Consider the following 15,354-nt stretch of genomic DNA (forward strand, 5'->3'; position numbering starts at 1 on the left):
CAGTACCGGAGAAAGCAATTTCAACAATACTTGCGTCTGATGGAATTCGGGTTCTTTTAAAAGCAAAATTTCTATTTAAAAACTAATAACTAAATTACAACATAATATGATATTCTTCAAGTTGCGAAATGTACTGTTGTTCTAGATATTTCTACCTCACGATTGGCCCTCAGGATTCAGTTTATTATAACTACTACTACTACTACTTCTACTAATAACTCACTGCAGCACCAAGCCGCCTGAGGCCAACACAGCTACGCACGCTCCTCCAACCTAATCTATTTAAAACCTCCCTCTTTACACCCTCCCAAGAAGTTCCCATTTCCTTTAAATCTTTATTTATGACATCCTCCCAACCCAGACAGGGACGACCTGCTTTCCGTGTAGCCCCAGACGGTTGGCCAAAAAGGACAATCTTCGGTAATCTGCCATCCTTCATCCGTAGAACGTGGCCTAGCCTTCTCAACCTTTCCTTCATTATAGCCCTAGAAAGCGGGATTGAACCACACTTTTCCTACAACCTACTGTTGGAAATACGGTCAGTCAGCCGGGTACCCAGAACAATCCGTAAGCAATTTCACTGGAAAATATCTAGTAAATTTTCATCTGCTTTTTGGAGTGCCCATGCTTCAGAGCCATATTTGACCACTGTCATCACTGTAGCTTCCAATATTCTAATCTTGGTTTGTAGACTTATCTTTCTATTCTTACAAACTTTTTTTAACTGTGAAAAAACACCCTGAGCCTTAGCTATTCTACTTTTAACATCTTCACTGCTCCCACCATCTTTACTAATAATACTACTAAGGTAACTGAAGCTCCCAACCTGATCAATCTTTTCGTTACCTAATGTCACCTGTTCATCTTCACTTATTCCTAGCCTTAGTGACTTAGTCTTCTTAACATTAATTTTCAAGCCTATTTTAGCACCCTGAACTCGTAAAACCTCTAGAAATTCCTTCATTTTGCTCACACTTTCATCTAATATGCTTAAATCATCAGCATAATCTAAGTCCAGGATCGTTCTTCCTCCTCAGTTGATTCCATGGCCTCCAATTGCCTTTCCTGTGCTCCTTAAGACGAAGTCCATCAAAATGATCCATATAAAGGGGGATAGAACACAACCCTGCTTAATTCCTGATTTAATGCAAAACCAGTTGCTAACATCATTTCCTACCTTAACCGCAGCAGTATTATTCTCGTACATAGCGCAAATCACTTTAATGTATTTTTCTGGTATACCATATAACGATAAGACCTTTGTTAACGATCTTCTATCAACAGAATCGAAAGCTTGCTCATAATCGATAAAACTGAGGACCAAAGGTGTTTGACAACAAAGGGACTTCTCAATTATTAACCTAAGAGTGAAAACATGGTCGACACATCCTCTACCTTTTCTAAAACCGCATTGTTCTTCCCTTAAAACTTTGTCTACAGCTTATTTATTATAACGATGGAAAATACCTGTGCAAACAAGGCTGTATCCAGATGGGGGGATAACTGGGTTTGAACCCCGCCCTGCAATTTTTGTCCGACTCACAAAAAAGAAACCATTTTTTAAACCTTTTTAACCTCCCCCAGCAAAAAAGTCCTTGGATACGACCTTGTGTGTGAAGTTCTGTGTTTTAGAGATGATGTCTAAAGTTCCATTTCCATACATCATTTCCTTTCAAATTCTTTAGATTTAACGGCTTGAAAGAAAACATGGGTGTCGAGATATTTTAAAAGCACAGAAGCTGTCTACTTCAAACTGTCATCTTTTTCAAGAGTGGTAATAAGAAAATGTGCTTGTACAGACTTCAGACATAAAAGCCCTCTCTAATTTTTAGAAAGCTCTTATATGGATTTAATTAAGATACTTACACAAGGGCCTCCTGCCTTATAATTTCAAAGTTTTTGTAGCTCGCCTTATAATTCTGAATATTGTTATACAATTAACCAATTATTGATGTTTTTGAAGGCTACCCCCCCCCCTCAAATTTTGATCATCCAAATTAATTACGGCGTTTATGTATTAATTGCAGGACATTATTTCATAAAGACGTCTAAGGTTTACGAATATACTACAACTTTAATTTACTAATCCTTTTTATAAACTATGAAAAACCATTGCTTCCCTCCAAATCACTTTAGCGGTATAATCCTTTCCTTTGGAAGTTTATTTGCGGAGATTAAATGGACTATCGAACTTTCTATGAAATTTTTGGAAACCTCGCATAATATGTAATTGAAGGGCCCAGCAAAACATTGAAAACTGGATTAAAGAACAACTTTTCAGGGTCGAAAGAAAAATGGAAGGCAGGCTAGAGCAAGAAAAACTAATAGTTTAATATTAAACACTTTCTAATATACAACAACGATTCCACCTTGCGCTAGACATACAAAAACACTACTTATAAAAACACTGCTGAGATGGAGACTGAGAAAAAACAGTTGGGATGGAAAAAGCTGGCCGTCCTCCCACAAACTTGAATATTTTCTTGACCGAGACGATGTCTATACTTTACATTATCGTCCCAGTCCGAAATTGGGTAATGACCTTGAGGTAGCATCTTCACACCGCCCGCGCATACATAGACCTTGTCCGATATGACGCACATGGCATTTTTCTCCACTCTAACTGTGCAGTTTTTGTATTTTAAAGAGTGAATTGCCACGACCTTGGCTCTTGGAATTGTACACACTCATATTGAAATTTTCCATCACACAGTATTTTGTAGTCATCCCCCTTGCACATGTTTTGAATTCCTCATTGTACACCATTGCAAGCACACCATTGGAAGTCAAATCCCTCCCTCTTCTCAAATTTTAAACTTGTCCCTCCCCCTGGCCATTGGAGCTATGACGCGTTGCAATAAGTTTCCAACACGAGATTTTTGGACATTTCTATAACGGCACTGCCAGTGGCAATATTTGTATTTAAAACTATACTTCTTTTTTCTAAAGCTACGAAAACCTTTACCGAGTCATGAAGTTCAAGTATTATTTGACCACCAACTTCGTAAACCATCTCTGCATCCTCCTCAACTTTCTCCTCAACAGTGGATATGTCGAGGAAACTTGGATCACAAGGATTGTCCAGCCATTTGTAATTCCCACACGGTAAAGAGTAGTGAGATATTGGTGACGGATAAAGGGAGTTCATATGTAGAAAAACTGCATCCAACTTTTCACCGATGTGTTGTCCAGTCTGGTCGGATCCTAGGATTTGATCCCCATGGCAATTATGCCCTCCCCACATTAATCTCTCTACAAATAAGTGCTAATCCAAATCAGTGATCAACCCTATTTTCTTTTTACTGATTTTAAGAATTAAATGCATCAGCAAATGAGGAGTTTAAAAATAATAACCCCAATCCAACACAAATCCCAGATTGATTTTATTCATGTTTTTCCAGACAATATACAAAAACGTCAGTACATAATTTGCCAGGTACGTTTTACAATAATCCTCCCATTTTCTACACCCACCCTTGGTCCAAACTTTTTTTTAGCATATTCATAGTCGGCAGTGGTGCATTGACGATCATGAATTGAATCATAAAACGCTTCAATGTGCGGCATTTTTGTCACATCGAAATGGAGTTGTAGTACTCATACGAGTATATGCCCTTATACGTCAATAAACCATACGTCATTTGGAAAGCGCTCTTCAAGGAGAGGGAAACCATTAAAATCGTCACTTTTCTGTACTTCAATTAATCTACTTCGGGTAACGGGGAGGAATCTGAAAAGTGGATCTAATTCAAGCACTTATTGCCATTATCAATTATTTTTCATTTGAAATCTAAGACTATCAGCTTCTTAGATGATTTTTTTTTCTGTTATAAGAAAAAGAACCACCTACCCATTCGCCATCTACTTCACCTATCTACAAACGTGCCAACGCTGATAATATAAATTCCAAATAGTCGTTGGAATTGTGGATGTAAACCGGCAGGAAGTACTGCTGTTTAACGTTTAAATTGCAAGATTTAAGTGCCAGGCCGCGAAAAATACTCACCTCCTACTATCAAATTATGTTACTTAAATGATCATGGTCGCTGACTGGAGTTTCCCCACTACCCTCAACAAATTTTCTCGCACACACCCAAGACATTTCTGTATCTTTAGCATCCAAATCGTCTTCTGGTAATAGACTTATTTGATAATTTATACTGCGCAGCCGTGAAATTGATTTATTGGCAGTTTTAATAAGTGAAACCATGTCCATGCCCGCACAGTCTTCCCACCCATTGTCTCAAATACCTTTTCCAATTGCATGATATTCCTAGCATCGCTTTGTGCGTGGTCACAAGAGATTGCAAGAGCTTCATGTTCTATAACATGAATCAAGTTCAATGGTTAGTACACATCTGGGAATTTATCTTCCATATCTAAAGCCACCTTGTCGCTCTGCAAGAGCAAATGTTGCAAATTCTTCAACCACAAGATGACATTGTCACCCGAAACCGTCTCAAAAGACAGGTAGTCCTGACACATACAGTGCCTCAATTGGTGCTTTAATTTTACTTCTGTTTGGAAAGCCGATAGACACATTGGGCAATAATGGCTTGAGGTTTGCTTCTTCCCTTGACTAAAAGCCGGCTAATATTTGTTATTGGTAAGTAATTTCCAATTGAATCGGGTCCTTAGCAGGCTCGTAAAGAGTCCATACCCAGTGTTTCACCAATTCAATGGATGGAAACGTCACTGAATATATTACCCCCTTTTTATCTTTATGTTCACCCTCTTTAAATTCTGTGTCGTAGTGTATCACTGAAACACCAGTCTTTAAATGTTCGTTACTACTACTACTACTACTAATAACTCACTGCAGCACCAAGCCGCCTGAGGCCAACACAGCTACGCACGCTCCTCCTCCAACCTAATCTATTTAAAGCCTCCCTCTTTACACCCTCCCAGGAAGTTCCCATTTCCTTTAAATCCTTATTTATGACATCCTCCCAACCCAGACAAGGACGACCTGCTTTCCGTGTAGCCCTGCAAACATTATTTTTCTAATAAGAAAAATCATGACTATCATGTATATAATCTTTATTTTGTATTTTGAAAATATCACAATTGAATTTCTTTTGTTATAAGTATATTTAACGTCATTTTAAGACATGTAAAAAAATCCCAAAGAAAAAGTGGAAAAAATTTCTAAGTTAAAAAAATTCAGTGTACAAAAAGAGAAGGGTGGGCGAAAATTAAGGGGAGGGGCATTAGGGGCCCTTGGATGTGGGACATGGATGACCATAAGTTCCCTCTAAAAAATTCGTGAACTAATGGTCATTCCCATGATTATTCTGATACAAGCGGTTACACTATGCATATGGTAATATATGTAGTCAAATAAAGCTCAATACAATATCATGAAGTTTATTAGTCCATTTGAATTCAAATAAAATGGTTTACTTAAACGATTATTCTTCTGGTTAAACTGATTCTACTAGACCGCTTGAATTCAAATAGACCGGTTTACTTAACTGGTTATTCCTCTTATTCAGAGAAATATATTTGAAAATATGTTAATCATGTACCGGCTGTAATATGCAAATGATGTATCCATTGTAGTATAGGCAATCTGGTTGCTAGGTAAACCGGTTATGCAAATTAAAAATCCCTTATATTCATAGAAAATCTTTATAGCCTCGGGCGTAGCTCCAGGCCTTGTTGACCCACCACTACTGGTAACTATTCTGGTAGGTGTGCTGATGACAAGATTCTCGTAAATACCACTCTCCCCCGTCCAGCCTATCATCCCAAGCACAACCAGACTTGTTTCCGTCCTGCTTTGGTCCTAAATTTTATAAGTTTAGGTTTCTATAAAGAAGACAGGAAAATGATTTTTACTACTTACAAACTCTGCACTTATGAAAAAAACAGAGGTCTTTACTAGTGTGTAGTATACGATTTTAACCAGTATCTTCAACTTTAACATAATATTAAAAAATATATATATAATGAAACAGAGGAACAAATTAGCCAAACAACTACCTAATTTTTTCAATAGTATCATCTCTGTATTCCATACATACCATAGCGACCCTACTACCCCCCTTCCCACCTCTATAGGTGACCATATGGTGGGAGGGGAAGAGGGGGCCTTAGCCCCCCGTGGTTGAATGATGCTGCCTTATATTATTAGATTTTTTTAGATTTCTATTATACAGCATTGGAACTGCCGGTTGGACCAGGCAGGCCCCCTCAAAAATTCAGCTTATGGCTGAACATGCCTGCCACCCCACGTATCTACTACCTTTCTTCCCTACAGCCTGTCATTTTTGTTTTGTAAGTGCATATAGAATCTTAGAAAAATGGTATTAGAATAATAATATTTAAAGAAAAGCTAATATTTTGAATTTGGCATCAGAAATAATTTTACGTTTACTAATAAGTTTTTAATTTTAGGGTTTAAATAGATGAATGTATTTTCTATGAAGGTGTGAAATTTCAAAATCTCTCAGAAATTTACTTTCAAAAAATAAATAGTTTGATTTTTTGCACTATTGGGCAGGCTAGAATCAAAGGGGTTTCTTACTTTAGAAAATTGTAACTGTAGAGGGGCTTCTCTTTTCCACCCCCTCTTTCCACCTATGGTTATTATTTTATACTTTTTAGTCCATTTTGAAAACGAGTTAATTTTTTTTATTTATTATTTTCGAGTCTTCTCTAAGACTAAAATCTTTAGTTTTCTCAAAGACAAAACTTTGTCTTACCTAAGATCCCAACTTATTTTACCACGGCCACAGGCTAGTATTCATATCACTGCGCTATCAAGTGTTGTATGATAATGTTTTTCTTATACTTTTTGCCGTGTCTAATCACCCTTATATGTTACTTGTATGTTGGCAGATAAGAGGGAGTATGTAATGGGGGGATTTGATGTTATAGTGTTGCACTGTCATCAGAAGTGCATATGGTGACAAAATTTGGGAGTAATTGAACCTGAGAGAGGGATAAAAAATGGCTCATAAATAAAAAAAAATGTATGACAAGCAAACAAAAAAAGTGATAAAACACAAAATAAAGAAGTCAATGGGATGAGAAAACATGATAGTAATAAAAAGGCGAGTTAAATAAAAAAGCAGCAGTTTTGCTCGACGATAAACTGGCGATCGAGATCCTATCGTGGCCCATGAAAAGTTTTCACAAAATTGTCATATATGACATTTCCCTGTAAATTTAATGCTCGGTACTTATGCTATGACCGGGACCACATTGAATCAGGGGGGGGGATTTACCATTCGATTACACTTATGTTTGTTAATTTTGTACGAGTCAGACCGAAATTTTGCGTGGGTGGGTCAAACTTCGATAAGGCTGTGACTATGACACTTGAGCCACACAGATATTTGGTCCGATCTGCTATTACAAACCACTAATAATCTATAAACATATAGTTTGTGGTAGTGAACTGCAATAAAGGAGCGATACGGCTTAATAGTCACAAAACTCTAAAATACAGTAACAATGGATATGTTGCCGAGAATGTCCGCAAACTGGTGAATATCAACACTCACAGGTGAATGTCCTAAATACCATTTTTTTCTCCTTGGATTTAGTCAGCGTTGCCACTCAATTTTTCAATTTAATGCAAGATTTGATGATGACAGGTTAGGTTAGAATAGATTAGGTTTGGTTAGATGGTGTTAGGCTGGGTTATGTTAGATTTCTGATATTTAAAACCAAATTTAATAAACCTAAGTTAATATAACCTGACCGAACCTACACTAATATAATCTAACCTAACTTTAACTTTCACCATCATAGCTTGCATCAGACTGACCAGACTGACTCGTAAGGCTAAGTGAATCCAAACAGAGAAAAAGGAACTTCGAGCAGAGAAAAGGGAACTTCGAACTTCGACATTCACACTGGTGAATGTCGACATTTACAATATTTCGGACATTCACGGTAACAGATACACCAAAGGAATTTAATTTTTAGGCTGATTGCAAATGTAAAAAGCTCATTAAGCTTAATGTTATCCATCAAAAGTTACGAGCCTGAGAATGTTTGCCCAATGTTAAAAAAAGGGGAAAAACTTCACCCAAAAGTCGTACCACAACATCGGATCCAGCTTACCATACAACCCTACAGTAAAGGTTTTGATTTCCCGTATACGAAAATGTAGAATTTGTATTTTTTGGGGGGAGACGAAAGATCACGGATTCGTGTTTAATTGTTTGCTTGTTGTTGTTTTTCCCAGGGGAAATCGCGTTGAACCAAAAATTCTAGAAGATCAGAAGAGGGGTCGTTTGGATGGAAATCAAAAGTAGTAGATTCCTTTTTGAGTGACCAAGAAGATTGGAGGGTAACTAGCCCCCTTCCCACGTCCCCTTTTCCCCAGGTCTTCCGATCATAATTTTGAGATTGCCTTTTTGTTGAGAATAGTTGTATGGACCAATAGCTATGTCTTTGGGGATAAGATAACCTCTCATAGCCCCTGTGGAAAGGGCTGTTAGTTACGATTTTGTCCATTGTTTGCATGTAGCATCTGTTAGTGGGAAGTACACAGCCTTTATTGGGGGAGACTTTCTCCTTGGAGGGATTTTACATGGTCTTACTTTGTCTTTACTGACCCGATTGACATGTGGGGATGATCTGAGGAAGTTTTTGGCGGGGTCAAGATTGTGCGGAGCACGTACGGGAGGGGAATTTTCCGCGGTAGAGATTCCTTATAGAAGAATTTCACAGAAGAAATTCTCAAGACTTTTTTCTGAAGGATGAAATTTCCACTCGAGGCGGGGATTTTGAGAAGTTTTAATATGAAGGGGGAGATTTCTGACATTATTTGAAAAATGATCAGAGATTAGAGTGTTTTTCAAATGAAACGGTGCTAAGGAGAATTTTTTAACTGGTTTGGTCCGCAAGAAATTTCCCCGTGGGAATATTTACTACTACTACTGCTACTAACAACTCACCACAGCACCAGGCCGCCTGAGGCCAACACAGCTAAGGATGTTTCACCTCCATCCCATTTTATTCAACGCCTCCCTATTTGCTCCCTTCCACCCTTAAGTATTTCTTTACGACATCCTTCCAGCCCAACTGCGGACAACCTGCTTTCCGCTTAGCCTAAAACGGCTGACCAAAACAACAATCTTCGACAATCTGTCGTCCTTCATTTGCGGAACATGGCCTGGTCATCTCAACCTTTCTCTCATTATAGCTCTAATAAGTGGGATTGAACCACACTTTTGGGAAGGTGTTTACCCCCCATCCCCAGTGGCATTTATCCTCCGGTAAATACCTTTGAGGACTAAAGGTGTTTGATAACTTAGACACTTCTCACTTATTAACTTAAGAGTAAAAATTTGGTCGACACATCCTCTACCCTTCCTAAAACCGCACTGTTCTTCTCTTAAAAGTTTGTCTACAGCATCTTTTAGTCTAAGAAGTATCATATTACAAAGTAATTTCATACGTAGAGAGACCAGCCTACTGCCTCTATAAGAACCACAATCACTTTTATCATCTTTCTTATGCGGTGGTTTAATTAGGGTTTTCCTAATATCGCTAGGCCCTTCCCCTTTTCAAATATCATATTCATAATCTTCAGTAACTCATTTCTAACCTCAGACCCACCGTATTTAAGAAACGCAATTACCACACTATTAGCCCCTGGTGCCTTATTATTTTTTAATCCTTCTAGTACTTTCGCTAATTCTTCCTCACAATACAAATCTTCCTTCACGTTCAAGGCATCACACATTTTTTCATGTTCCTCTATATCTTTTCCTGTAACGCTATCCCGGCTTAGCACATTCCCAAAATCTCCTGCCTATCTTTCTTTAACTCTTTCCTTATCACTATTCCTATTTTAACTAAGACAAGTCCGGATTTGCTACTCCCTCTAAATTTATTAACATGACAGTACAATATTTTACTATTATGCCGTCTAGCTGCACCTTCCAGATCCTTGGCACATTTATCCACGGCCTCCACTTCTCACCTTCTTAATGTCGCTCCTTACTTTCAGTTAGAAAAACTTTTTTTTATTTAATTTCTGAACGTATTTTAGTTAATCCATGTTTTGATTTCGGCTCTCCGCAGATGAATAATTAAAGCGAAATTTACATATTTTTTTATTTGGCTAACTGGCTTTCCCATAGTTTTGATCGAATGATTTTGAGAAAAAAGGAGGGGGGAGGAGGCCCAGTTGCCCTCCAATTTTTTGGGTACTTAAAAAGGCAACTAGAACTTTTAATTTTTTACGAACGTTTTCATTAGTAAAAGATATACGTAATTTACGAATTAGCTTACGTAACAAACTTCTATATTCGTATGTTTTTATTACGTATGTGAGAGGGTTCGCCCACTCGTCAATACCTCGCTCTTTACTCTAAAACTTCAAATTTTTCCCCTGAATCACTAAGGCCGTAGAATAAATAGTTGAAACTACTAAAAATAGTTTAGCGTAAAGAGTGAGGTACTAGGAGGAGGTGAACCCCTTATATGCGTAATATTTTCTGTTCGTTTTAGGTTTTAATGCTACTCCTTACTTTCAGTTGAAAAAAGTTTTTCATATTTATTTTTTCATTGTTTTTTAAAATAATGCTAGAAAATGCTGCGCCCCCTTCATGGAAATTTTCTTCCGAGATAACAAATTCCTCCATGGAAAGTTTTCCCCACATAATTCCCTCTTCCCAACTCCTCCTCCCAACCAAAAAATCCCCCTGAAAACGTCTGTACACTTCCCAATAACCATTACTATATGCAAACACTGGCCAGAGTTTGTAACTTGCAGCCCCTCCCACGGGTACTGCGGGGGAGTAAGTCGTCTCCTAAGACATAGTTATAAGGTTTTTGGACTATGCAGAATAAAATGGCTATCTCAGAATTTTGATCCGACGACTTTGGAAAAAAATGAGCGTGGGAGGGGGCCTAGGTACCCTCCAATTTTTTGGGTCACTTAAAAAGGCCACTAGAACTTTTCATTTCCGTTCGAATGAGCCCTCTCGCAAAATTCTAGGACCACTGGTTCGATACGATCACCCCTGGGAAAAAGAAAAACAAAACAAAAAACAAACAAACAAATAAACACGCATCCGTGATTTGTTTTCTGGCAAAAAATGCAAAATTTCACATTTTTGTAGATAAGAGCTTGAAACTTGTACAGTTGGGTTCTCTGATACGCTGAACCTGACGGTGTGATTTTCGTTAAGATTCTATGACTTTTAGGGGGTGTTTCCCCTATTTTCTAAAAAAGGGCAAATGTTGATGGGTAAGACTAAACTTGATGAAACTTATATGTTTAAAATCAGCATTAAAATACAATTCTTATGATGTAACTATTGGTTCAAAAATTCCGTATTTTAGAGTTTTGGTTACTATTGAGCCGGGTCGCTCCTTACTACAGTTCGTTACCACGAACTGTTTGATAGTTTAACTTTGTGTCGCAGTTTTTTAATAGCAGCTCCTGAAGCAAAAGTGTCGTTTGATAAGAATAAAAAGCTTCTAAATTAAAAAAAAAACTAGAGTACGAATTTCTATAAGAACAAGATGTTCCATTTGCACTAGTATAAGTTTGCATTTTAATAACCTGCGGTCAATTGTGAAAAAAAAGCTTATCAGCATCCATAAAACATTATTTAATGATTATGCTATTGAAAGAATACTTCTACAAGAAGTCTTTTAATTGACAAACTTCTAGAAGAGAGGCTTTCTTACAATCATGATTCTTGCTTGCTTTCTTGCTTGCTATGGAAAATGATTACGTTTGGTAAATGAAAGTTTCACGAATAAGTCCAGTGCCTAAGCTATACTCCAGGAAACTTTCAAGGCATCCAACTATACCTCCCCCAATCCAAATGGCACACACCATGGATAAACTTGGATAAAGTTTGAGGTGAAATAGAGAATCTTGAAGATATAGATCTGAAACACAAATGAGGCCAAAATCCTGCTTTGCTAAATCCTGCTTTTTAAAGTTTTGATTAATTTTCACAATGTGTCTTAAATTTGAAAAAAAAAAATTAATATGGCTTAATATCATACTCATATTAATACAATTGTGTTTTCAAAACCCAGAGCCAAAAAAAGTACATTCAAGTCATAATTACGGAGCCCCTTTAATTAACCCTTTTTTAAAGTTGAAACAGGTCAAAAATTTAAAATATATAGTTATAATATATACAATTTATAATATAAAAAATCCTAAATAACATAGTCATTCCGTTCGTTTAGTCCCTTAAATGTACTATGCTGAAGAATATACACACATACAACATATAATTGATGAGCCCAATCTTCCGAAAGGACTTTCTTGAACAAGTGTCTTAGCTGTCTTTAGTGCGAATTTCTAAACATTAAAAATACAGATGGGGTACAACTAGGAACTTTAACGGACTTCCCCGGGGTATAGTTTAGGCTTTCAATTCCTGGAAGGTCCGTTTTTCTAACTCAGCTACTTTCTGAGATAGCGTATAGTACCTCATCCAGAGTTTCCCCCAATAACTGAAGGATTCAACTAGGGAACAAATTAAACATTCAGTAGTTCAAATTCTTGGAACTTATTTTCAAACCATGTAAATAGTAGTAAATGCGTAAGAATCGTGAAATTGCACTTCATATAACTATAAGGAAAAAGAAAAAAGAAAATATTTTACTTTTTTTTACCAGAGCATAGTAAAATTTCAAACATTATGGAATACGAATACCCTTTTCATTATATTTTAATATGCTTTTTTTAATGACATCCAAACTTAGCACAGAATAAGTTATTTGGAAGAGTCACCATATTGCAATCTTTAAAAACAATGGACAAACGAAAAAGTAAACATTTGCCCTATTTTTTCTATAACAAATTGTGAGGTTTGTATCATGAACTGAACTTTCTCATTATTATCACATTTTGTTCGCATGACTCTCAAAACTAATATAATAAGGAAAAAATTGTAGAAGTGTCGTGATTTTGCAATACTTCAAAACTAAAATGAAACAGTAAATATTTGTGCTTCGTGTAGGAGCCAATTGTAAAGAATAACCGAGGTAAGTGGGACTTCACGAATACTTGATGACAGTTATGAAGTCAACAAGCACCACCAGTTGCCAATAGACCTATTAAAAAAAAAAAACACCATAAGAGAATGAGCACGGCGGGCCAAGGGAGGGACTGCTCACTTTCAAAAATGGACAAATCAGATGACGCATCACACACATTACACAAGGAGGCGTGGCACGGCAAAAAGATTCTATCCATGGTAGAATACCTGGTACTCCAAAATGTAGACAAGCCGACAGATAATGGAAAACCCCTTAGATTCAAGTCTGCCTAGGTTTGTAAGTTGAAAATAAAAATACACAACATATATTTTTCTACATTTCTACCATTTTTTATAGGCAATTTTCAATGATCGAACATTGTATTATAATGCGTAAATGCTCCACAATAGTCTGCTTGAAAATATCTGGTCTTTTTTGCAGTTAGAAAAGGAGTCTATTCTAGTCTTACGTTCTTGGAGGCTATTTTTCCAAATTCTGCCAAATTTCACCCACAAGATTACAATATTCCACAAGACCAAGGTATTCTATGTACATCACTTCGCATTAATTTGTGTTTCATATTTTATCCAGTATGTACTAAAGATCTTGCAATCAGTTACGACTCAAAAGCTATTTTATATCATGTTTTTGTATAAAAAAAAAAGATTTCAACCTTTGCCCGAAATAAAGAAGATATGTGTTCATGTTTTTTTTTTCATATTACCTTCTCTTCTATAATTCGTGATTCAGTCCCCTTTTGTTCTTCGTTCAATAGTTTCACAAACCATTTCCTCGGGATATACATTCCTAGTTAAAATATCTTTAATGAGAACGGCTTCATTCACCATTTATTTTGGCGATGTGAGTTCTAAAACTGTCTTGACACTTAAATTAATCATCCCTCTTTTAATGTAGATAATATCATTGATATAAGTAGTGATGCTTCACTGGTTTTAAAGCCACCCATAGCCGCTACTCTTTTCTTCCTTAATAGCTTAAGATCATGAGGAAGCTTAACGGCGATTCCCTCAAGACCCAGGTGTTATCAATTTTCTTACAGATGCAGGTGTTTGTTACGTAATGCTACAGGGGGTGTTATTGCTTACCAATACATTTTTTTTGGATGACTTAATCTCACGTGATTTGCTAGAGCTTACGGTCCGCTTACCTCATTATCAAAAAAGGGTAGAGAATATCAGCATCGAGTATATTACTCTTGGCATATTCTGTAGTAATACATGCTTTTACTTTATTAGATATTGAAAAAAATAATAAAAAGATTACAAGACAGATTGAATTAATTAGTAAAATATATTGAATATAATGATCTGAATCAGATTATATAAAAAGGATTGAGTTTGTTAAATTTGTTGTTGGATATTTTACTAGCTAGAAAGAATCTTTATTCTTCGTTAGTCTATAATCGGTTGTGAGAGTCTTAGTATTAAGATTGAATAAAGCGGATAGACAAAAACTTATACTGAATCTAGTGACTTTGGGAAAAGGTTAATTCTAGACGATGATTTTCAAAGACTGTCAGTGTAGAAGAGAATATTTACTCCATTTCTCTTACTGTATTACTCACAACTTGGAGATAATCGTCATAGGTAATACACCATTTCTAGAAACTTGAATATAGGTATTTGGCAAACGTGACCTAACCTCAAGTGTTAAATCATTAAAGCATTTAAGCTTAGAGGATATTTTACGTAGCCATAGCTTTTGGAGGTCTTTAGCAACATTTGTGAGTCGAGCTACACTAAACGTATGTTGAGAACAGATCTTTGTCAACTTATGGATACAGCTGTGCATGCTATGTATCGGCATAAAGTGGATCGCTTTTGTTATTATTCTTCTCAGCCATTTGCGAAATAATTTTCTATGTTGGATATTTTCTGCTAGATATTCACCGGTAGATACCAAAAACGCCCGAAATAATTTTGTTTTTTATATCGATATTTAGGTTTCAATATTCGATACCGATATTTAATTCGTAATATAGATATCGATATATGATATTGCCCAACACTAGAAAAATGTGACCCTGACGTTGCTTGCCAAGACGAGTACAAGTTGAATCCTGATGAGTTGCCACCACTTATTATTACCAATGGTTACCTATACAAAGAAAAAAGTAATCTAAAGAATGAAGGATCTTTATTGTACATATAGTTTAAATTAATAAACAAATTCACCAACATTTTCAAAGCATCTCAATCTTAGAGCACTGAAATTTATATTATAAAGGTAGAAACGTATATATTCAACTAGAAATTTGTTCAATCGAGGATTGTCTATATAAATGCTGAGACATTCACTGCAAGTATATTCACAACATCGAAGAATAAACCATAATAGAACATGAAAAACACAACG

The sequence above is a fragment of the Artemia franciscana genome, chromosome 2 (genome assembly GCF_032884065.1).
Source record: "Artemia franciscana chromosome 2, ASM3288406v1, whole genome shotgun sequence".
Lineage (NCBI taxonomy): Eukaryota > Metazoa > Arthropoda > Branchiopoda > Anostraca > Artemiidae > Artemia > Artemia franciscana.